This window comes from Nycticebus coucang, chromosome 17 (assembly GCF_027406575.1).
Source record: "Nycticebus coucang isolate mNycCou1 chromosome 17, mNycCou1.pri, whole genome shotgun sequence".
Classification (NCBI taxonomy): domain Eukaryota; kingdom Metazoa; phylum Chordata; class Mammalia; order Primates; family Lorisidae; genus Nycticebus; species Nycticebus coucang.
In genome coordinates, this window is record NC_069796.1 from 16,984,901 (window position 1) to 17,010,873 (window position 25,973).

Here is a 25,973-nt window from a genome sequence, read left to right on the forward strand (position 1 = left end):
ATGACCCCCATTTCTCTAACTGGTGTCCTTTGTTTCTTTCCAGTTTCGGAGCCCATGATGTATCCTGGCTCACAGTCGGATGTCAATTAATCTCTAGTAACCAAGATGTTATGATAACCAAAAAAAGGCTTGTACTATCTCTCTCTCTCCTCCAGTTATTCACATATCAGGTGGGGGGGATAGTCTTAATCTAAAAGGACTAAGGTTTGAAAAAGAAGTCCTGTCTATCTCGTGTACATGATTCCCCATAAGTGACGTTCAATGACGGTCGCTTTTTTTAAGTAATTGAAACTAAAAATACAAATTGGAAAATTTCTATGTGCTAACAAACCTGCTGTCCACTAAGATCTGAGACGCAGGGCAGGTCATCTAAACACATCACAAAGCAAAGTCAACAAGAGAGCGCCAAGGAACCAGCACGCCTTCCTTTGCCAGAGCAGAGATCTGTGCTAACCACACACCAGCCACTTACACAAAAGTCCAGAATCAGATTAAACATTTACAAAATTCTCTATCACATGGATGGCTATACCTAATTTTCTCATTATGTAGAAAATATTATCATAGAGATAATACATAATGAAATATTTTAGTATTTTGAAAATGTAGCTCAAAACCATACTGTAATTTAACAACAAAAAAATATAGCAAGACACGAAAACATTCTACAGTGAAATTGTTGTGGTCAGACACATGACCTAAGGTCTAGAAGTCCCATTGTTTGCCAAAACTAAAAGATAACATAAATGTGGGTAGGTACATTTAAAACTTCAAATAGAACTGGAACAAATATTAAGCTGAATAGTCCAAAACTGGGTCGGTCATAGTTTATTGCCTTGAGTCTCAGATGTCTAAGATACAGTGAGGCCTGGCAAGCAGTTAATAAAGTTAGATAAGGACTTTGTTCCTCCAGATTCACACGTGTTCTCCGTGTTGCTATCTGGAGGCTCTATGACATGGGACAAATCAAATATCCATCCTAAACCTCAACCCTCTTGGTACAAAGGAGATGGAAATGTCTACCTGGCAAAGATACCATGAGGATTATTAGCTCATTTGGTGAAAACACAGTTTAGTGCCTGATGTGCCTTTCTGAATGTGAACTATGAATGCTTATTTCAGACACTGAACTCTAACAAAGAAAACCCTGCCTGTTCTTGAAAACACTTAGGAATTTTTCCCTGTTAGTTTATCTTGGCATCACGATCCTAAGTCCTTCCTTATTCACTAAACACGGTGTCATCACGGCAGTGCTGTGAAACAGGGAGCGTGTGGATTTTGGAATTGGCAAGCCCAGAGATCTGAATCTTAGCTCTCCATGCAATTGAATAGGTTGCTGGAGCGCTACACATATCAGTTCTTTTACTTAGATGATGGGGATAGTGTTAACTATTTCATAGGCTCATTTTATGAGGTAAAGAATATAAAAAGCCTAACATAGAATTTGACGTATAATTCATCCGGAAATGTCACTTCATTCCTGTTCTATCCAGAAAGCTCACAAAGTCAAGACCAGAGGACCAAAGGGCAAAAGCATTCAGCAAGCAGCCAGGTGCCCGCTCAGGGCCTCAGTGCTCTGAGGGATGCCAGGAAGCAGTGTGTGGTGTGTGGTGTGCGGGTGTGCACGTGCACCAGGTGCGCGTGGGTGTATGTGTGTGTGCGCGCACAGCATGCATGTGCATTTCCTTAAGACTCTGCCAGAGCAGAAGTCCCTTCTGCAGCAGGACCAGAGACATGAACGCCTTCTGAAGGAGCCCCGAGGAAAGCTGAGGTAGGGTGCTAATCACTCTGCAGTCCTGCTAACATCTGGGTCACCATCAAAAAGGAGCCACTTTCCTGTTAGAATCTGCTGGGCCTTCTGCTCCTGTACAGTATCTAAGCAGCAGGCACCCTTCTCCTGTACCTCGGAGCTGCCATGCCAAGATGGCATGCTGAGACTTGACAAGCTCTGAACCAAAAAGGTTATTTTTCAGCTCGGGGAATCGAAGGAGGGTGCAAGGTAATAAAATCAAGACTCTGCCAACAAATACCCCCCTATTCCCTGCTATTAAGATAGTTCTGCTTTACTCTACAGGATAGAAAGAGGATTTAGTGGAATAAATCCTATTATTTATTACAGCCACCATTTATAACAGAAATAGTTTCCACCTGCCTGCTTGGGAAAATGGGTAAATTACTAGATCATCACTTATGGTCACAGAAACATCAGTTTCCTACCTGGCAGTGAGCTCCAAGCAACAGATAAAAAGATACAAGTTGAGCGAGACTCGGAAGGCAACAGAGCGAGGAATGGCACCTCCTGACTTTCTAGCATTTACTTTGAAAGTCACAGAAACTTAGGAAACTTCTGGAGGCAGCAAAGTGGGCTGCAAGGGTAGATGTGCAGGTTTCCAGGTATAAACACACTGAAACTTAACCCTGGAGAAAGGTGGAGGGTTGACCACAATTCACTGACAGGTTAGATTTCCAGTTTTCGTGTAAAGTTGTTGAAAATAAAAGTAAATGCAGTCCTTTCAAATCACCATAGCCATCTCTTTCATTCTCATTCAATCAAGTTCAAAATAAAATACAATGTTTGGATACACTTAAGCTCCTTGACAGTTAAATGCATTTGTAACAATGTTGATAAGGGGACAATTACGTATTTTAATATGAAAGCAAGAGAGACCTGTATCTCCTGCTGTCTTTTTATTTATAAATATTTTCCCTTTCCAAAGCTGTGATTATTCTGACCCATTATGCTATGTTAAAAATAAAATAATTACTTTTTATAAATCACACATTTTGAAAATTTTTTGAAGCGTAATGGTCTTCGTATCACATTTACTCCAAAAATATGTACTTTTATTATTTACCAATAAATAATTTTTGAAGTATTGGTCTTTAGTTGTTTTTTTAACTTGATAACTCTGTTGCACAAATATGAATAACTTCTATATAGGTGTGAACAAATCATTTAAAAAGTATTTAAGTAGCGACCAACATTGTCTTTTCTAGTCTAGCACCCCCACCCTCCCATGTTTTTAATAAAAGGCCATAGAATTCTATAGGGACTTCTCGATAGCAGTTCCCTTTAGAATATCAATCAAATACTCACTTTAATAAGGACCAAGCACAGTGGCCTAAATATTTGGAGTCTGGCTTCTTGTTTTACCACCTCTGTGAAAACTTGGAAGGGATTTGGGATTTTAAAATTTTAGAAATATACAGGGGTCCTCAAACTGCGGCCCGTGGGCCACATGAGGCGGTGTGATTGTATTTGTTCTCGTTTTGTTTTTTTTACTTCAAAATAAGATATGTGCAGTGTGCATAGGAATTTGTGCATAGTTTTTTTTTTTTTTAACTATAGTCCAGCCCTCCAACGGTCTGAGGGACAGTGAACTGGCCCCTGTTTAAAAAGTTTGAGGACGCCTGAGTAGCATTCCTCCCATGATCTCATTCTCTGGAGATAATTGACTTCAATGGTTTTAATATTTCTCTACCTATCGCAGGGTGTTATTATTTTTACTATAGTTATTGTACTGTTTAAACAACAATAAGATCTTGACATCCATATTGTGAGATAACGCTTGTTACACTGTGTAAGGCTACACTGCTGGTGTGAAATTCCTCATGACAGGGAATCTTCCACATAGTTCTCTACTGTTCTCAATTGTACTGTGTAATTTCTCACTGCTCCACTGAGGGGTATGTGGGTTGATTCTCATATGGTGCTCTAGGACAATGCTGCAACTACAATTTGTCTAAGCATTTCTTTCCACATACCTGTTCATACACATGTATGAACTCTCACACACACATATTTTTTCCTTAAGGAGAAACTCCTAGACATATAAGATCCAAGAGTATACAGATATATAGATTTCAATAGATCCTGTTCATCTTCCTACAAAAGTGTACTAATTTGCAGTCCCACCAGTGGGATAAGAGAACATTTAACACCTTGAAACTCTTTCTTTTTTCTTTGCATTCCCCGTAGAATCTATTAGAGTTCTCAGCAAATAATCAGCATGCTACATTTGCTTGGATGGGTGAATAAAAGTATCAATGTTAAATGTAAAAACAGCTTATTTAAATAGCTATTAACTTACAGAGGCCCACGATGTGCATATGTGTCTTTATAAATGGCATGTTACGTTCCTCAAATTCAACAAGCATCCCAAATAGATCTATTTGGGATTCTATCTAGAATATTGGAGATACAAAATTCTTCATGCTTCATTGAATTGTGATTGTTTAGTTAAATGTTATCTGTGGCTTCTGAGCATAGGCGACAAAGTTATGCATTCATGTTTGGTATTTTCTAGAATATACACTAGTATTTTAAAGTCTTAGGATCAATGTAGCATTTCTATAATAATTTTGGTTAGGAGCTCTCAGCTATACCAAAAGTAGACTTAAATATGCCCCTACACTTTTAAACGCAAGCTTTCTCATCAAACTAATGAACTAGGCTCTCTTATCGCAAAGTATTCCCTGAAAGCAAGTTGTGTTTAGAGGCTGCTTAACTGTTAGAGGGAAAGAGACTATAAATGTTTAAATTTTGCTTTGGGGGTAGAATAAGCTGAGCTTTGGAAGACCTGGAATAGCATGAAATTTCAATCAACAGAGGTGTCCCTCACTTTAGGCAAGGAATGCTTTTGTTAAAATTGCAATAAGATAAACAAAATTATGTGTCAAATTGTATTCGAATCTCCTAAAGGACAGAACGTCTATGGGAAAATAGCATAAGATGAAATGGAATACTGTTTAAGGAATAATCGAAGGATTCTTAGTAAATATTATTTACTTATTACTCTTATTCTTTGGATCTATAATTTTACTTTAAGACTTTATAATTGGGACATATGACTTGTGCCAAATAATTAAGTTCAGAACTCAAGTTCAGTACTCAATGAAAGCAACATAGTGACATCAAATCTTCTAGTTCATTTGGCTTACATGGACCAGATGAGGAATGATTCAGGACCCAACAGCCACAGTCACACCCAGCAAAGTAGTGGCTTAAAAATTCGTGTACATATTGCAGAGGTACAGATCATAAAGATTCAGAGCCTTAAGATGGCAGGCAGCAGAAGTGCAGCAGGGAGCTGGGAATAGAACTATTATGTATTGATTACTCACCCTGAATCAGGCACTACGGCAACATTGTTTCATACAGCTCCTATTTCTCTTAATCCTTCCAACAGCTTCTGTCAATCTTTTATACTGTTATTTATAGAAAAGGAATGGAGGCTCAGAAAACCTAAATGGCTGTCCCAAAGGTTATGCACCTGATAAAAGTTAAGGATAAAGCAACAAAAGGGATATTTTTTTGACCTACCCCATGCTACAGCATAGGGTGAAGACCCAGGTAAGAACAATCTACCTCATAATAGAAAGAGAACCTGTCTCCTCACTAAGCTTCTGAAACTCCCCCATCACAGTAGGAACTGTTTCCTAAGATGGGACTAAGTTTAGTCTAGCACTTTCTCCAAGTATCATTCCAAGAGGATATCCATACATACTACTTGGATTCTATTAAAAATGAAGGTTTCGAAGATGGCAGCCGAGTAACAGCTTCCTTGCATCTGGGCACCGTGAGCCTGGGGAGATAGGACTCCAGGCATCTCTGGCTGGTGGGAACTGCCTATCATCACTCCTATGAAGATACAGGGAGTCAGCGAGAGACTTCTGGACCCCAAGAGGAGGACTAAAACAGTGGAAAACCGGCAAGTGGTAGCGTGTGTTCAATCCGTCTAAACCCGCCCACAACTGTAAGTTCAGTAGCAGCGAGACTGCAAACCAGAAAGGCCTTACCTGTGAACTCTTTTGATGTCCTTGGACTTGGCACTGAGTTGAACTGCCTTGGGGAAGGCCTGAGCAGGAGTGCGGAGAACTTTGGCCGTTGTCTAGGGCCCCAGTCTGAGCTGCTGAGCCAGACGGAGCTAATAGTGTTTGGCGGTGGGTCACACGGATCCATTGTCAGTGATCTGCCCTGGCAAGCTCCGCCCTCAGGGTCCAGAGCTAGAAACGGGTGGGAGCTGGTAACCCAGCAACCAAGTAGCCTAAAGGTGGGGTTTGAGCCGCCTTGCAGCCCTAACCCTCAGGAGCAGAGTGAGACCGGTTTTGGCACACTGAGTAAGTGGATAGCCACTTCAGCAGCGATTCCAGCGAGAAAGCTGGGAAAGCTTCTGCTCAGCAAGTTTACAACTTCAAAGTGCCTTTTAAGTAGGCTGAAGAGAGATTTAGGGTGTCTACCTGCTGGGGTTTGAGAAATCAGCAGCCTCCAGTCGTATCAGACCTGTGACTAACATCTCATACCCCAGAAGACCACGTGTTGCCCAGACAATATTCAATAACATATACAAACTGCTTTGTTTTTGGTTGTGTATTTTTTTCTTCTTTTTTTTTTGGTTTGGTTGTTTTTTTTGTTTGTTTATTTTGACGTTGCTGATGTTCTTTTGTTTTTTTAATTTCAATCTTTTCCACACAGATCCCTTTTTCTTTCTCAATTTTCCTAGTTTAATTATAATTTCCCATTGCTGCATTTTTAATAACTTCAACTTCATTTTTGCTAGTGTTTCTACCGATATAATTTGGTTTTTCACCCAATTTTATCCCCGTAAAGTTTTCTGTTTGCTTCTTTTGGTTTGATTTATAGCATTTTTGTCTTTCCTCTCTACTTGGTGGAGGTGGGGTACTGTGTCTGATCAGGTTAGCAAAGAGCTGCTGACCTCAAGGGAACCACGCAACTGGGCACCCCCAGAAGGTGGGGTTTTTTAAGGTTGTGTCAAAGTACCCTACTGTACACCTATATTGCCCTGTCTCCCTCTTTCTGTGCCTCTCTTCTTTTTGTCAATATTCCTTATACCCACCCCCTCTCCTTTCTCTATCTTTCTTTTTTTCTTATCACTCAGTCCTCCTTTCTTTCATCCCCTTTTTTTGCTCTTCAACCTTCTCACCCTTCTGGTCCTGTAACCCTTAGTCCACAGGCACAAGAACTTAAAGAGCAAGAGGAAGTGAAAGGAAAATTAGGGCAAGGAAACAGATAAAAGAAATCACTCATGAGGAAGAATCAGCAGAAAACTCCAGGCAACATGAAGAACCAGTCCAGAACAACCCCACCAAGGGACCATGAGGTAGCTACTGCAGAGGATTCCACCAGTATAGAAATGTTAGGAATGACAGAAAGGGAATTTAGAATACACATGTTGAAAACAATGAAAGAAATGATGGAAACAATGAAGGAAATTGCTAATAAAGTGGAAAATAACCAAAAGGAAATCCAAAAACAGAATCAAATAAGAGATGAACGATATGAAGAATATAAAAAGGATATAGCAGACCTGAAGGAACTGAAACAGTCAATTAGGGAACTTAAAGATACAATGGAAAGTATCAGCAACAGGTTAGACCATGCAGAAGAAAGAATTTCAGAGGTAGAAGACAAAGTTCTTGAGATAACTCAGACAGTAAAAGAGGCAGAAAAGAAGAGAGAGAAAGCAGAACGTTCAGTGTCAGAATTATGGGACTTTATGAAGCGTTCCAACATACGAGTTATAGGAATTCCAGAAGGGGAAGAAGAATGCCCCAGAGGAATGGAAGCCATACTAGAGAATATTATAAAAGAAAATTTCCCAAATATCACCAAAGAGTCTGACACACTGCTTTCAGAGGGATATCGGACCCCAGGTCGCCTCAACTCTAACCGAGCTTCTCCAAGACACATTGTGATGAACCTGTCCGAAGTCAAGACAAAAGAAAAGATTCTGCAAGCTGCCAGGAGTAAGCGCCAGTTGACCTACAGGGGCAAATCCATCAGAGTGACCGCAGACTTCTCTAATGAAACTTTCCAAGCAAGAAGACAATGGTCATCTACCTTTAATCTACTTAAACAGAACAATTTTCAGCCCAGAATTCTGTACCCTGCTAAGCTAAGCTTCAAAATTGACGGAGAAATCAAATCATTTACGGATATACAAACATTGAGGAAATTCGCCACAACAAGACCAGCTCTACAGGAAATACTTCAACCTGTTCTGCACACTGACCACCACAATGGATCAGCAGCAAAGTAAGAACTCAGAAATCAAAGGACATAACCTAACCTCCACACTGATGCAAAAGATAAAACTAAGCAATGGACTCTCACCGAATAAGACGAATAGAATACTACCACACTTATCAATTATCTCAATAAATGTTAATGGCTTGAATTCCCCACTGAAGAGACATAGATTGGCTGACTGGATTAAAAAACACAAGCCATCCATTTGCTGTCTGCAAGAAACACACCTGGCCTCAAAAGACAAATTAAAGCTCCGAGTCAAGGGTTGGAAGACAATTTTTCAGGCAAACGGAATTCAGAAGAAAAGAGGAGTTGCAATCTTATTTTCAGATACATGTGGATTTAAAGCAACTAAAGTCAAAAAAGACAAAGATGGTCACTTTATATTGGTCAAGGGAAAACTACAAGAAGAAGACATTTCCATTCTAAATATTTATGCACCCAATTTAAATGCTCCCAGATTCTTGAAGCACACCTTACTCAGTCTGAGCAATATGATATCTGATAATACCATCATAACAGGGGACTTTAACACACCTCTTACACAGCTGGACAGATCCTCTAAACAGAAATTAAACAAAGATGTAAGAGATTTAAATGAGACCCTAGAACAACTATGCTTGATAGACGCATATAGAACACTCCACCCCAAAGATAAAGAATATACATTCTTCTCATCACCCCATGGAACATTCTCCAAAATTGATCATATCCTGGGACACAAAACAAATATCAACAGAATCAAAAGAATTGAAATTTTACCTTGTATCTTTTCAGACCATAAGGCACTAAAGGTGGAACTCAACTCTAACAAAAATGCTCAAGCCCACCCAAAGGCATGGAAATTAAACAATCTTCTGTTGAATAACAGATGGGTGAAGGCAGAAATAAAACAGGAAATCATTAACTTCCTTGAGCATAACAACAATGAAGACACAAGCTACCAAAACCTGTGGGATACTGCAAAAGCAGTTTTGAGAGGAAAATTCATCGCTTTAGATGCCTACATTAGAAAAACAGAAAGAGAGCACATCAACAATCTCACAAGAGATCTTCTGGAATTGGAAAAAGAAGAACAATCTAAGCCTAAACTCAGTAGAAGAAAAGAAATATCCAAAATCAAATCAGAGATCAATGAAATTGAAAACAAAAGAATCATTCAGAAAATTAATGAAACAAGGAGTTGGTTTTTTGAAAAAATAAATAAAATAGATAAACCATTAGCCAGACTAACTAGAAATAGAAAAGTAAAATCTCTAATAACCTCAATCAGAAACGATAAAGGGGAAATAACAACTGATCCCACAGAGATACAAGAGATCATCTCTGAATACTACCAGAAACTCTATGCCCAGAAATTTGACAATGTGAAGGAAATGGATCAATATTTGGAATCACACCCTCTCCCTAGACTTAGCCAGGATGAAATAGACCTCCTCAACAGACCAATTTCAAGCACTGAGATCAAAGAAACAATAAAAAAGCTTCCAACTAAAAAATGCCCTGGTCCAGATGGCTTCACTCCAGAATTCTATCAAACCTTCAAGGAAGAGCTTATTCCTGTACTGCAGAAATTATTCCAAAAAACTGAGGAAGAAGGAATCTTCCCCAACACATTCTATGAAGCAAACATCACCCTGATACCAAAACCAGGAAAAGACCCAAACAAAAAGGAGAATTTCAGACCAATCTCACTCATGAACATAGACGCAAAAATTCTCAACAAAATCCTAGCCAATAGATTACAGCTTATCATCAAAAAAGTCATTCATCATGATCAAGTAGGCTTCATCCCAGGGATGCAAGGCTGGTTTAACATACGCAAGTCTATAAATGTTATCCACCATATTAACAGAGGCAAAAATAAAGATCACATGATCCTCTCAATAGATGCAGAAAAAGCATTTGATAAAATCCAGCATCCTTTTCTAATTAGAACTCTGAAGAGTATAGGCATAGGTGGCACATTTCTAAAACTGATTGAAGCTATCTATGACAAACCCACAGCCAATATTTTACTGAATGGAGTAAAACTGAAAGCTTTTCCTCTTAGAACTGGAACCAGACAAGGTTGTCCTCTGTCACCTTTACTATTCAACGTAGTGCTGGAAGTTCTAGCCAATACAATTAGGCAAGACAAGGAAATAAAGGGAATCCAAATGGGAGCAGAGGAGGTCAAACTCTCCCTCTTTGCTGATGACATGATCTTATACTTAGAGAACCCCAAAGACTCAACCACAAGACTCCTAGAAGTCATCAAAAAATACAGTAATGTTTCAGGATATAAAATCAATGTCCACAAGTCAGTAGCCTTTGTATACACCAATAACAGTCAAGATGAGAAGCTAATTCAGGACACAACTCCCTTCACCATAGTTTCAAAGAAAATGAAATACCTAGGAATATACCTAACGAAGGAGGTGAAGGACCTCTATAAAGAAAACTATGAAATCCTCAGAAAGGAAATAGCAGAGGATATTAACAAATGGAAGAACATACCATGCTCATGGATGGGAAGAATCAACATTGTTAAAATGTCTATACTTCCCAAAGCAATCTACCTATTCAATGCCATTCCTATCAAAGTACCTACATCGTACTTTCAAGATTTGGAAAAAATGATTCTGCGTTTTGTATGGAACCAGAAAAAACCCCATATAGCTAAGGCAGTTCTTAGTAACAAAAATAAAGCTGGGGGCATCAGCATACCAGATTTTAGTCTGTACTACAAAGCCATAGTGCTCAAGACAGCATGGTACTGGCACAAAAACAGAGACATAGACACTTGGAATCGAATTGAACACCAAGAAATGAAACTAACATCTTACAACCACCTAATCTTTGATAAACCAAACAAGAACTTACCTTGGGGGAAAGACTCCCTATTCAATAAATGGTGTTGGGAGAACTGGATGTCTACATGTAAAAGACTGAAACTGGACCCACACCTTTCCCCACTCACAAAAATTGATTCAAGATGGATAAAGGACTTAAATTTAAGGCATGAAACAATAAAAATCCTCAAAGAAAGTATAGGAAAAACACTGGAAGATATTGGCCTGGGGGAAGACTTCATGAAGAAGACTGCCATGGCAATTGCAACAACAACAAAAATAAACAAATGGGACTTCATTAAACTGAAAAGCTTCTGTACAGCTAAGGACACAATAACCAAAGCAAAGAGACAACCTACACAATGGGAAAGGATATTTGCATATTTTCAATCAGACAAAAGCTTGATAACCAGGATCTATAGAGAACTCAAATTAATCCACATGAAAAAAGCCAACAATCCCTTATATCAATGGGCAAGAGACATGAATAGAACTTTCTCTAAAGATGACAGACGAATGGCTAACAAACATATGAAAAAATGTTCATCGGGCGGCGCCTGTGGCTCAACGGGTAGGGCGCCGGTCCCATATGCCGGAGGTGGCGGGTTCAAGCCCAGCCCCGGCCAAAAATAAAAAAAAAAAAAAAAAAAAAAAAAACGAAAAGAAAAAATGTTCATCATCTCTATATATTAGGGAAATGCAAATCAAAACAACCCTGAGATATCATCTAACCCCAGTGAGAATGGCCCACATCACAAAATCTCAAAACTGCAGATGCTGGCGTGGATGTGGAGAGAAGGGAACACTTTTACACTGCTGGTGGGACTGCAAACTAGTACAACCTTTCTGGAAGGAAGTATGGAGAAACCTCAAAGCACTCAACCTAGACCTCCCATTCGATCCTGCAATCCCATTACTGGGCATCTACCCAGAAGGAAAAAAATCCTTTTATCATAAGGACACTTGTACTAGACTGTTTATGGCAGCTCAATTTACCATTGCCAAAATGTGGAAACAGCCTAAATGCCCACCAACCCAGGAATGGATTAACAAGCTGTGGTATATGTATACCATGGAATACTATTCAGCTATTAAAAAAAATGGAGACTTTACATCCTTCGTATTAACCTGGATGGAAGTGGAAGACATTATTCTTAGTAAAGCATCACAAAAATGGAGAAGCATGAATCCTATGTACTCAATCTTGATATGAGGACAATTAATGACAATTAAGTTTATGAGGGGGGGAAGCAGAAAGAGGGATGGAGGGAGGAGGGTGGGGCCTTAGTGTGTGTCACACTTTATAGGGGCAAGACATGATTGCAAGAGGGACTTTACCTAACAATTGCAATCAGGGTAACTGGCTTATTGTACCCTCAATGAATCCCCAACAATAAAAAAGAAAAAAAAAAATAAGATGCAGATTCTCATGACAAATTATAAAAATGACCAAGTTTCAACTGAAAACAACTCATACCAAAGGCTAGGAAGATTTCAAATCAAATGTAAAAAGATAATCAACGATTGACAACATCAAGAATTTTAAAGGACCCATGATATAAATGCTTCGACAGGGAATTACAAATACACTCCCAAAAAAGGTTATTACTACTTAATAATTTTTTTAAATTTCATTCACAATGGCAGCACCTGTGGCTCAGTGAGTAGGGCACCAGCCCCACATACCAAAGGTGGTGGGTTCAAACCCAGCCCCAGCCAAACTGCAACAAAAAAATAGCCAGGCGTTGTGGCGGGCACCTGTAGTCCCAGTTACACGGGAGGCTGAGGCAAGGGAATAGCCTAAGCCCAAGAGCTGGAGGTTGCCATGAGCTGTGACAGCACAGCACTCTATGGAGGGCGACAAAGTGAGACTCTGTCTCTAAAAAAAAAAAAGAAAAGAAAAGAAAATTAGGTCAACTTAAGAAAGTAGTCAATGTAGGGAGGTCATCAACTGCGGAGTTCCTACTGTATCCTGATTCGATCATTATGCATCATATGCTTACATTGAAATATTAACATCACATGTACCCTATAAACATGTGCATAGTACAATTATTATGTATCCATAATAATTAAAAATAAAATGTTTTTAAAAATGGAAAAAAAAAAAAATGAAGGTTTCTACATCCAAACCCAAATCTATTAAATGAGGCTGTTTGAGGTTGAGAGATTAGCAATCAGAATTTTCACAACCATCCTCTGTGGCTTTTAAGCACAGTGATGTTTCAGAAGTTCTGATTTAAGTGCTGAAAGTTAGTGGTAATGGCGTAAACATCAATTCCTGGAATGCCCAGGGAACTGCAGTATTTAAAATTCATAGGCAAGGCCGGGCGTGGTGGCTCACGCCTGTAGTCCCAGTGCTGTGGGAGGCCGAGGCGGGTGGACTGTCTGAGCTCAGAGGTTCAAGACCCGTATGAGGAGCAGTGAGCCAGAGTAAGACCCCGTCTCTACTAACAACATCAAAAACAGCCAGCACCGCCAGAGGAAGAAGAAAGTCAACAAAAAAAGGAGTACTTCAAACAAAGAAGAATGAACAAGCACATTGAAATTAAAAATAAAATAAAATTCATAGGCAAGCTATCCAGTTTTCCAGTGTTCTGAATATAATTGAAAATAATGAAATGAGGAAAGCAGGGTAAAGGTTACCCTTAATTGATAAATTAAATAAAAGCAGGAGAAAAAGAAATAAAAACTAAAAACCCATTTCAAGAACTGTCCAATAACAAATGCCAGCATTACTAAACTAATAATAGAAGTGTTGGTTACATTAAAGAAAATTATAAGGGTCTGAATGAAAAGTTATCCTATTTCAGTAGCACTCAAGAGTTTTCAGACTTTTGAGGCAAGATAGGATAGAAGTAGTTAAAAGATTATTTTTGAAAGCAAATGTTCACCTAGTGTTTTCAGACACATTAGAATACAGACTCAGGTAATTCAAGTTCTATCTTCAATTTAATTACCAATGACTTGCTCTGAGTAAATCTGGCAGACACTGTCTCAGAAAGCTGAGAAGGAAGGCCAACGGCTGAAAATACACAAGACACTATTGGAAATTACACATAAAAATACTCTGTGGGGGAAAGAGGGATTCTTCCTAGACTGATTTTAGTAGGACGGACTCTACTAACATTAAGAAAAGAAATATTATTCAGAAGACAAATTTCCTTTTCCATCATCCCACATGACTTTGAGAAATACTATTTTACTTCTTTGTATTTCAAACATCAACAACTATACCCACAATAATTCCCAATTCTCTTCAAATAATATTGGGTTACTCACAACTTCCAGGCAGGATGTTCAAGTGTAAAGACATTTGAGACCCATGAGTATGTAGATAAGTTACATTGTCACTCAGGAAAATATAGTGAATATTTACTTTGTTTTAATTATCTAAGCTTCTAGAACTAAATTATTTATATGAATCACCACAGTCCTGTGACATTTATTTTATCAACATATTCATTTTATAGATAAGAAGACCAAGGCCCAGAAAAGACAGGAGCGTTGCCCAAGTCACAGAACCTGTATGTAATGGATACAGGACGGAGGCCTAGGAAATCTGGCTCTGGAGTCCACACTGCAATCACTGTGCTGTACCAACAGCAAATATAAGCACAAGTGTGACTAGATCAGGTGCCCAATCAGCACGAAAGTCTCCAATGGGAGGCACTTACATTTTTTTAAATAAATGTAAATTTTTTTAAAAAAACACATATAACAGGTGTTTTCAATAAACAAACTGCCACAATCAAGTATGGATTTTATCCTGATTCTACCTAGCTCAATTTATAGCAGCTATGACTTCTTTAATGATAATCAAAGTTTACACTGACAAAGTTGAATCTCTGCAATATTCTAAAGTTTCTTTCCAAAAATGAAACCCAATTTTAGTGGAACCCAATTGTTATGTATTTACGTATTTGACACTTTTTTTTTTTTTATCTGGGGCTGGGTTTGAACCCACCACCTCCGGTATATGGGGCTGGCACCCTACTCCTTGAGCCAGAGGCACTGCCCTGTATTTATGTATTTGAAAATTGACCATTTGTATATTGTTCTGCAATAAGATAAGTGCATTTAAACCCAAGCTTAGACACAGAATACTGATGCCATCATGCCCAATTCACTCTACTCAGCTGAGACTCATTCTAATCCTATATATGAAGGAAGTGATCTAGTTATTACCCAAAGACTCGTCATGGCCAGGCTATATCAGAATACTTTGAGGGTACTTGTTTAAAAAGTAGAATTGGAATGTTTCTAACACAAAGATATAATAAATGCCTTAGGCGATGGATACCCCAATTACCCTGATTTAATTCACACTGTATGCCTGTAAAACACCACACCTACCCTAAAATATATATAAAACTATTGTGTACCCATAATAATTAAAAGGAAAAAGAAAAAAACTACAGATTTAGCTCAAGGTATGTTGAATCAGTATCTCTAATGGTAGAGCTTAGCATTTTAAACAAACCCTCCAGGTAAACTTTTAAGCATTAAATTTTGAAAACTACTAGATGATGTAAACATTTCCAAGACACAATGTTTTTTTCAATTAATCAAGATAAATTACAGTTCTTTCTTTCCCATTTTAAAGAGAAAACTAATAATTGTCTCAAAAATAACTGACAAAATGAACAAAGACCCTACATATTGTTGTAAAATCATAAAACAAGATAGGACTGTGAAGGTTACTTGATCTTTTACCTTTAATTAAGACTACTTTCATCAGATTTTTTTGTACCACTCTTTCTCCAGAAATACAATAGACTCCAAAAATAATTATCAGCAGATGCCTATATAGTTACAATCCCATATAAATACTAAATTCTGCTACTACAAGCTTGAGGGAATATTGCTTGAAAATTGCTTATGTAAAAAAGTAATTTACCTATAATTTATTCAGTACAATTAAACAATGAACTTAAAATGCTAGAGCACCATAAGGTTCCCAGGTGGTGCCTTAATCAATGACACAATAAAAGTTATGATTGTCTTTTGTATCACAAAAGAAATTATTTCACTATTTTTGGCTGTGACAATCTAGGATCAGTTACATTATCTGTAGATAAATCAGAATGAAATAAATTTCCATACATTATGCAGAAATAAAATTCCTAATAAAAGTGGCTTAATATAAATAGTGCTCAATGAATACTTCCCCAAATAATTATTTTACATGTTGAGACTTATAACTCGACAAGAATACAAACAACCCAATTAAAAATAGGCAAAGAACTTGAACAGACATTTCCCACAAGAAGAAATGGTCTTCCATGAAGAGATGCTCAGCATCACTGATCACTGGGGAAATGTAAAGCAAAACCACAATTGCCTCACACCAATTAGGATGACTACTGTCAAAACAACAAAAAATAAAAAGTGTTGGTGTGACTGGGGAGAAATGGGAACCCTTTTGCACTACTGGTGAGAATGTAAAATTGTGGAGCCCCTATACAAAACAGTATCTGGTTGTGTATCCTCAAAAATTAGACATAGAATTATTATGTAATCTAGCAATTCCAGTCCTAGATAGGTACTCAATAATTAAAGTGAGGACTCAGAGAGATATTTGTACATCTATGTTACTATCACCATCACTTCACTGGCAATACCCAAATGTGGAAGCAACCTCAATATTCGTTGACAGGTGAAATATGCAAAATGTGCCGTATGTAATCACACAATTGAATAATATGCAGTCTTAAAAAAGGAAGGAAATTCTGACACATGCTACAGCATGTATAAACCTTGGGGATATTATGCTAAGTGAAATAAACCAGTTACAAACGATGAGTACTGTAGGATTTCACTTACATTTGATACCTAGAATAGTTCATGTTCACAGACAGAAGGTAGACTGATGGTCACCAGGGTGAGGGGTCACCAGAGAGAATGCAAGGTTATTGTTCAATAGATAAACTTTCAGTTTTACAAAATAAAAAGGGTTCTGTGGATGGAGAGTAGGTAGTAGATCTTTGCACAACAATATGAACAAACTATAATTAATGGTGATAATTTTAAGTTTGGACTCCAAAGTTAACATTCCATACAAGGTGCCCTAAGTTATTTTTAACCATCTTGGGCCCTTTGAGCACTAGGAACTATGTATTACCTTTTCATTTCCCTGACGGCTAAAACAAGACCCAAAATTCTGTTGTGTAAGTGAAGGCTGTTTAACTGACCTACACAATGAGCTTGTTCCATGAAAACTGGTTTTCTTTTCTCTTAGGTGGAAGGAAAAATGGGGTTTGAGAAATATGAACTACATAACCTGAATTTTAACATAAACCTTTAATAAAATACTGAAGGAGCCAGAGTCTGCAGACCGAATGCAAAGAAAAATGAAGTGTCGATATAAGGAATCACCACATTGAAAAAATAATTATTCAAGAGAGTAGGATGAAAGATAAGAGTCTAGCAATATAAGCTAAGATGGTAGAACATCTGTCCAATGAGGATTATTAAATCAGAATGGAAAATTGATAACAAGTTTGACATTAATTTCTCTGATGTTTTAAATATTCCATTAAAATCTGATTACAATGACTTGGAAATAATTGTGCATAAAGTGCACAGTGAAGACAAGGTCATGTGGCTTTTCTGAAGTTTCATAAAATATTTTTACCCTACAAAGAATCAATCTAATTTAAGTTATAAAAACATTATTTAATATAAGCAATGTTATCAAGCGTAGAAAAGAGTAGGATACAAAATGGTACCATATTAATTCATGTAATATTTTAAAATTATAATTATTTGAATTATGTATAATTAAAACTTTTATTTCAAAAACACAAATTACAGTACAACACATCAAAAACATAAATATTCTGTTTTATTTTTATGTTTTGTGCTATTATAGACCCCTTTTTGACTTGTACAGACATATCTGATATTTAAATATATTCATCTTATTTACAAATAGGAGGGAATCATAGTAAAAAAGAGCAAAGCCTGTTTTTATATTTACAAACAACTCTTTGCAAATTAAATAAATGACAGAAGAAACTTTCAACACGCAGGATTTTACCAGTGCTCAGGAATTATAGGCATTTGCAGAGCAGAACGTACTCTTTCCCCTCAGAGGCTGCCTTCTGTTTCAGGATCCTCCTACAAAGCTCCCAGGGAAAAACAATTATCCTAACGCTTGTGGTAGCTGTGAACTGTAATTTCATCACTTAGGAATCTGGATTTTCTTCTAACCCCCAAAGCAAAATTTCTTGGAACTAAAGCAACTAAGCAAATAGAATTCAGTCCTGTTCAGGGTCTCTAAGCTAAATTTCAATAGGAGTGAAGCTACAAGTGATGGCCAGAAAAATGGACCCCAGCCCTTCCACCCTCCCTCTGTGTTCCAGTTCTGCTGTGACCTCTGGACACTGACACCTCCCAACCTGAATTTCTCAGGCGTCCCTGTCTGGATGTCTGCAGAATCTGACCTATGGCAGGTCTTGGCAGGAGGCTAGGAGCTGAAGGGAAGAATGGAATTTCCCACTTTTCCTCTTGGCAAAGATAGTTACTGTGCTCTTTTTTCTTATCCAGCCTCATTTTTCACATACTATTTATTGTTATTAATCATATTAATATTTAAATCATAATTAATTATTACTAACTCTATTTTAGTTAACAAGGTATTAAACTTTTTTTCTGTTGTCTGGGAGTTTTCACCAAAGCCACGTGGTACTAAAACAACCTCACAGAACGAACTAAAAGACAGCAAAACTAGTTTGGGGAACTCCCAACCTTTTCCGAGCTTTTTAAGGAAAGAGTAAAAAATTGAAATAGAATTTTTAAAAGGGAAATGGCAAAGACAGAGCGATTATTTCAATCCTCCGCTCCCCATTAAATCAAACAGAGGAGTATTCCCACAGCAAAAGAAACACTTGTTGAGGTTGATGGCAAAAAGGAGAGAACAGGGCGGCGCCTGTGGCTCAGTGAGAAGGGCGCCGGCCCCATATACGGAGGGTGGCGGGTTCAAACCCAGCCCTGGCCAAACTGCAACAAAAAAAAAGGAGAGAACAGCATAGTCTTCCCTGGCAGGAAGCTCAGACTCAAAGACACATCCCCAGTCACAGCAGAAGGGAAGCCCAGGGAGAAAGTTCTTAAAAGAACATGACTAGTGTCCAGGATTGGAGAGTGAGATGTGAACTCAGAGACTGATGTCTCCTTCTCACCGGGAAAAGTCACAGTGCCGGCTGGAATATCACATTTTCCTCCTCCTCCTCCTTTCTTTCCCCACCCCCAAATTATCATTCTGCTGATACAGTCTTGGAAGTAACCAAGCAGGTATAAGAAGGGAATTTTTTTTTAAAGTGAAAGAACTAAAATATGCCTCTTGATCCATCTTACACGTCAGTGGTCTGATGTTTAGACCACCCAATCAACCAGATTAAAATGTATGTTTAAATCGATGAGTCTGTATCCTACACTAACTGTTTGCCGTGGAAGGCAAGAGCCTGGTTTGGCCCTCTCCCCTCCTGTATCTCTAGCATTTAAACCCAGCTAGCACAAGGTTAACAGGTTGAATTTCAATACGTATTTTGAATAAATAAGAGATCAAATGAGCATTAAAGAAAGATGTAAAGGAAATTCCATACCAACAAGAAAGAAAATTATACACTGAACTTGGCTAAGTTTTCTTTTTTTTGGTTTGGTTTATTTACTGGTCATTTCTGCTTATGATTCTAAAAAATAATTAATTTAGTTAACATGAGTTTTGTTTGAATCATCAAAGAAGTCCCCACCCCTACTCCTATCCTCTCGTGTGTGTGTGTGTGTGTGTGTGTCGGTGTGTCTATGTACTAAATAAGTTGTCTATTTTCTTTATTTTGGCTAACTTTTTAATGCAATGACTAGATATTTGGGTTTCATATCATCACAGCCAAGTGTGCGGTAATTAAAAAGATGATTTCAAATGATATTTACATTTAACCACGTGCACCAACTTCACCATATGTTTTCTACCCTTGTCAACTTGTTTATGTGGCATTTTTATCTGCAGGCAATAGCTTTGTTCCTCATGGTTGGAGTCACATACTGTGAAAACAAACAGAATGAGAGGTAGATGGGAACTGCTCAGTGAACACACCTGTGCTTAGGGCAGCATCCACTTTGAGATACTGGCGAGTGAATTCTAGGAAAACTCACCGTCAAAGAGGGTTCTTGAAAGTCCCCTTCTCTGAGCTCTGAACACAAGGTATCCAAAGTGCAGTGGCAGCAGAGCAGGGTAAGCCTCCACATGTCTGAGTGCATGTGTGGACATCTGTATGCTTTTATTCCCCAGAATATCACTCCCCCAAAATAATCAATAATAGTTATCTTTATTAGGAAGGACTGATGAGAGTGAGATTTGGTGTTTGCTTTATAACTTTGTATTGATTACATATTTTTCCTATCAAGTAATAGGGTTAGTTGAAGAGTAAATATTAAAATGAAATCAATATGCAGTTCTCTTGAATTAGTTTATTATTAATTTCTACTTTCAGCTTTGCCTCTATACTTTCCTAAATCACTAGGGGAGGAAAAGATAACTCAAATGTATAAAAGAAAAATCATAAGCATTATTTATCCCTGTGTCCTGTCTTCCAGTGAGGAAGAGACAGAAAATTATTAATTAAAACAAGAGGTTAAGTTTTCACTTAATCAGAGTTTTGGTGAGAAAGGACAAGTATGCTCTTCGGTTTTTGTCCTTGTCCAGTTAGTGAAATAGTCGTTCTTTCCTTAGGTGACCTTAGAGAATGTATTAAAAAAAAAAAAAAAAGAAAGAAAGATTAACTGGGTGTAAGTGTGTCTTGCTGCCATAGCATGTCCCAGAAAAATGGTCATTGGACACTCACTTAAAGGACCACTTGATTGTAGCACGGTCACTAAGATTGGTTAAGAAAGTATTAAGAACACCAGTTATGGGCTCGGTGCCTGTAGCTCAGTGCCTAAGACATTAGCCACATATACCAGGGCTAGCGGGTTCGAACTCAGCCCTGGCCGGCCACAGAACACTGACAACTACAACCAAAAAAATAGCCGGGCATTGCAGCGGGCGCCTGGAGTCCCACCTACTTGGGAGGCTGAGGCAAGAGAATTGCTTAAGCCCAAGAGTTTGAGGTTGCTGTGAGCTGTGATGCCACAGCACTCTACCAAGGGTGACATAGTGAGACTCTGTCTCAAAAATAATAATAATAAAAAAGGAACCCCAGTTATGTAAGGTTTTGGCTACCAGGGACAAGTAACCTGCTCAATGTCTTAAATAAAAGCCAATATACTATTATATCTCAAACATATCTTGAATTTAAATTGCAGCATAATGTAAGATTACACCAAGAAACTCTGTTTCTAAGACACAGAGATGTAGTGTCTGGCCACCAAAGAAAGTTTCATTACCAAGTGATGATTGCTTAGCAGTGGTTCTCAACCTTCCTAATGCCGGGAGCCTTTAATACAGTTCCTTATGTTGTGGTGACCCCCAACCATAAAATTATTTTCATTGGTACTTCATAACTATAATTTTTGCTACTGTTATGAATCATAATGTAAATATCTGATATAAGGCGACCCCTGTGAAAGGGTCATTCAACCCCCAAAGGGGTTGCGACCCACAGGTTGAGAACTGCTGGCTTAGAGATTCTTAACAGCATAGAAAGAATGTCTCAGAACTCTTGAGAACTCACTCAAGACCTATCTTAATGTGATTTGGGCTGGGTTACCTGGGAAACAGACTCTATTTATGGGTCCTTGAAGACAAGGGATTTTTTGGCGAATAATTTGGGGAATATTTCAAGGAAATAAGGGAAGATATGTGGAGAAAGCATGCTCAATGCTCCTATACCACTCAGCATCCTTGGGCATTTTTCCACAACAAATGACTTCTACTGCATTATCAGATGCCCCACATCCTCATCTTTGGGAGTCTCTGTAATTTCTGTGTCATCCTCAGTTGCTTCTTCCACTTCATAAGTTGCTTCATGTACTTTTATGCTAGTCTATACTTTGGTCAATAATGCTTGAAAAATTGTTTTTGGGTCAAGTTCATTACAGGTTGCCACCTCATCATCTATTGCAACAAAACCTCCAAAATCTATTTCTTCAAATTCTGTCATGGGAAATGAACTGTCTGATAGGGCCAAAGAATTATGCTCTTGGGTGGTGACAAATCCAGCTTTCTTGAAACATTTCCATATTGCTTCTGGCTGAACTTTATTCCAAGCAGAACTGTTCCAGAGGACAGCACCTAAAGCATTAACTGGTACAGCACATGAAGTTGCTTCCACCAGCAGACCACAGGTTTGTATTTTAGGAAGGACCCACTTCAAGAGCTGGGCTCAGTAGTGCATTTTAAATGTTTTAACAATGCCTTGATTCAAGAGGTTGGATTTTTGAGGTTTTTTTTGGAAGCAGAAATTTCAGTGTTATATGTGTGAGATGAATCACTTGTGGGTGGCCAGGATTTCTACAGTCGTAGAAGAGACCGTTTCTTCTTCATTTCTCTGCTGATACCCCTTACCCACTCCACAAATAGGTCACCAGGCATCCATGCATATTTGTTGACAGGAAGGTCTTCAGGCTTCGGGTTCTTGAATGCACGTGGTGTTGCCATCTAATCACCAAGGACTTTAATTTCTCTCTAGTTGAGCTAGCACAAAGCAGAACTGTGAAATGTTCCATGGAAAGTTTTTGCTCTTAGATTTGTCACCCTTCACGATGAGGCTCTCACACTCATCAGCATTCAAGACGTCATCATTTTTAAAGACTCTGGCAAAGTCTGGGAAGTTTTTGATGAACTCGTCTACAACTTCTACTGAAACTTCACCACACAAGAGTTACTGTGAGATCTCACATTGCAGTTTAAATTTCTTGAGCCAACAATTTGATGCTTGGAAATATGCCACCCTGAATTCCTGTGAGAATATTTTTAGCAACTTCTTGGCTCATCAGCCAGGAGATTTGGGTGTTAACTGCCCTCATTTGTTTGAACCAGCTTAGTGTGCCTTGTAGAGTTAATGCTGGGAAGTTTTCCTCCTTTTCCACAGTGTGTGTCCACTTTCCTTACTATATCTCTCCAAGTACTCATGTTTATGTTTTTAGATGTTGCTAACTGTAATCTTGCTAACAGCGAAATGTTCCACCATCTTCCTTTGGCTGCTGTTTTCCGGAAAATGTAGAAGATCAACTGTTTCCTTCAAGGTCAGCTCTTGATTAACTGTCAATCTTTTGAGTAATTGTAGGATGTACCTAAAATTCAGAACAGTAATTCACGTTGAAAAGATCTTCCACAACACATGATACATAATAGGACATAATGTCTAACCAACATATGGGAATAATAAAACACGAAAAAAGAACTCATGTCAAAAAAAAATAATACAACTAAGAGCCAAAGACCACACCTTCTACCCCTTGGTGTAGAATGAACTCAACTTGTCAAGTTACAGAAGGTCAGTTAGTATTGTGTGTCACAGTCCAAGTGGTCAAGATAGAACTCACAGAAGTGGTCAATGTATAGAGGTCAGTTTTCCATTGAGTACATGTAGTGCATGTCTCATCTATGAACATTAGGTCAACCTAAGGAGGTGGTCAATATATGGGGGTGGTCAACTATGGAGGTTCTACTGGATTTCATTTTCTTTCCTAATTGGTTTTGAAAAAGAATAAAGAATAAATGTATAAGATAAAGATAATAAAGTGAGGGACAGTGGATAAAATTCTTAATGTTTCTTGTTCCTTCGATAGACTAATTTCAACCATGCCTAGCATCTCTAGCACTGAACCAGTGAGGAATCTTGATTACAAGCAACAGAAACTAAATCTAACTGATTTAGACAGAAAGCGAATGTGTAACATATATTTAAAATACCTTATATTTAAAATATAACAATATTTGGAAGTATTTTATAGGCTCAAAATGGCTAAGAAATCACACTCTGGGCATCTAGAACAACATTGAAACTATACTATAAGATCAGAGTGGTGATACCACAGGACATCTGGACATGGGCCTGCACTGGCAGCCACACCACACCATCATACTTAGAAACTGATGTTGTTTTCTATATTTCACAGTCCCAGAACAAATCCTCTCCTGTTTTTGCCTTTTTGTATAACCAACTCTAAATCTGTCTTCCAACTGTTGGAACCTACCTCTTATGCCTAAAGTATTGAGGATCAGAGCTTTTCAGCTTGTATTATGAGAAATGGGCTCTGCTTCCCAACACAACTCACTATCAAATGAAGGAGGTGACTTAAATCCTGAAAAGCTAAAGAAAATGATAGATTTCCTCTATAAGCCTCAAGAAAAAAAATAACTTTCCAAAATCCCTTCACTTGTTTTATATACTTTCATGAATTCAAAGTTTTTTTCCTTTTATCTCTTCAGCTTCTATTATCCCAAGTCTCATGCAGATCACTTTGGTAATTAGTATGCTCATGAAATCATCCAGAATTTCCAGATAATTTGGGTTTCATTAAATTTAAAATGGCTTGTCAAAGGTCACACTCCAAAATAGTAAAGACGATCCAGATTTAAGGTGAGGATACTGGGTTCTCTGAACTTAACACTAAAGACGTTGTGTCTTCTTTGTATTTTCCAAGGATAACTATCATTATTCATTCAGACTAAATTGTTCTAGTGAAGAACATAAAAATTATCTTACTTTAGCTATACAGAGCAAACTGCAAATGGGACTTCTATTGAATATTATAATTGGACGGGTTCCAATAAAGCCCTATCACTCAATAATGTTAATTGGTAACTCAATTCAAAAATATGCAGCAAAATTCAGCTGTGAGGCAAGGAATTCAAATAAATTACGTGAGCATGACTGAGAGGGCTTGTGCGAAAACCTGATTCATTATTTTTCAGTGCCTCTTTAAGTAATTTTCTTTGCCTATTACTTTGACATATATATTATCTGATGTGAAAGCCCCAAAGAGTAGATTAGAAATTAATACCCAGTAGATCTATAGAGTTATACCCATAAGATGTAGAGGGGTCAAAGGCAAGCAAACTGGAGAAATGGACTCTCGCTTTCTTAGGCGGTGATCTGGTTTGAAATGTTTTCACTTTTATGCCCTTGTCTTAGAAGATGCTTTGCTCAGAAACTAAAAACTGTTTAGCTAACACATACATATCAATTCTTAAATTTTAGGGGGAAGATAAATGTACCTTTCAAATTGCTAAGAATAACTTTTATTTCTTCTTCTTAAGAATATACGTTTATCGACTGCAGAAGAAGTTTGGTGCCTTTTATAGCCAAAAGAGTCCTTCACAGGGTTCAAACAACTTTTCAAAGGATGGCCTTGGGGTTGACAACAAAAGATTCCAAAGACTAACATTATGATCCATATGTGGGTGAGCATGGTGTATTTTTTCATATGTATATACTTGTATCTTCCTTGTGAACTTAAGGTGTATATTGATGGGGAATAAGTTGCAATAAGATAGGACCAGATTCTGAATCCATTTGATGTTTTTGAGACAGAGTTCACTCTATTGTCCTAGGTAAAGTGGCATGGCATCATCATAGCTCACAGCAACCTCAAATTCTTGGACTCAGGTGATCCTCTTGCCTCACCCTCCCAAGTAGCTAGGAGTACAGGCACCTAAAACAACTCCCAGCTAGTTTTTCTATTTTAAGTAGAGACAGGGTCTCGCTCTTGCTCAGCCTGGTCTTACACTCCTGACCTCAAGCAATCCACCTGCCTCAGCCTCCCAGAGTGTTAGGATTACAGGTTTGAGCCCCCACACCTGGCTCCAGTTGACTTTTAAATCTAGTTTTCCATAGCACAGAAACTATGACAACAGTACAGAAGACAGAAAGGCCACTCTACTCTGACTTTCCATTTAATGTTGATCATCTGAAAATTCAAGAACCTGCTAGGTAACCAGGGTGACCTAGCCACCCTTCAAATGCTCACAGCTAGCCATACAAAGACTGATTTCAGTTCCAAATAAAGATGTTCTAATACCTAGCCCCTCCCAACAAGGGGGTTATGAGTTCCTGACCCCAGAGGCATTCTAGCAAAGGCTGCAGAACTGTGGGTCCCACATCCTACAAAGAGACTCAGCTAATGAATTAAACATGGCTAGT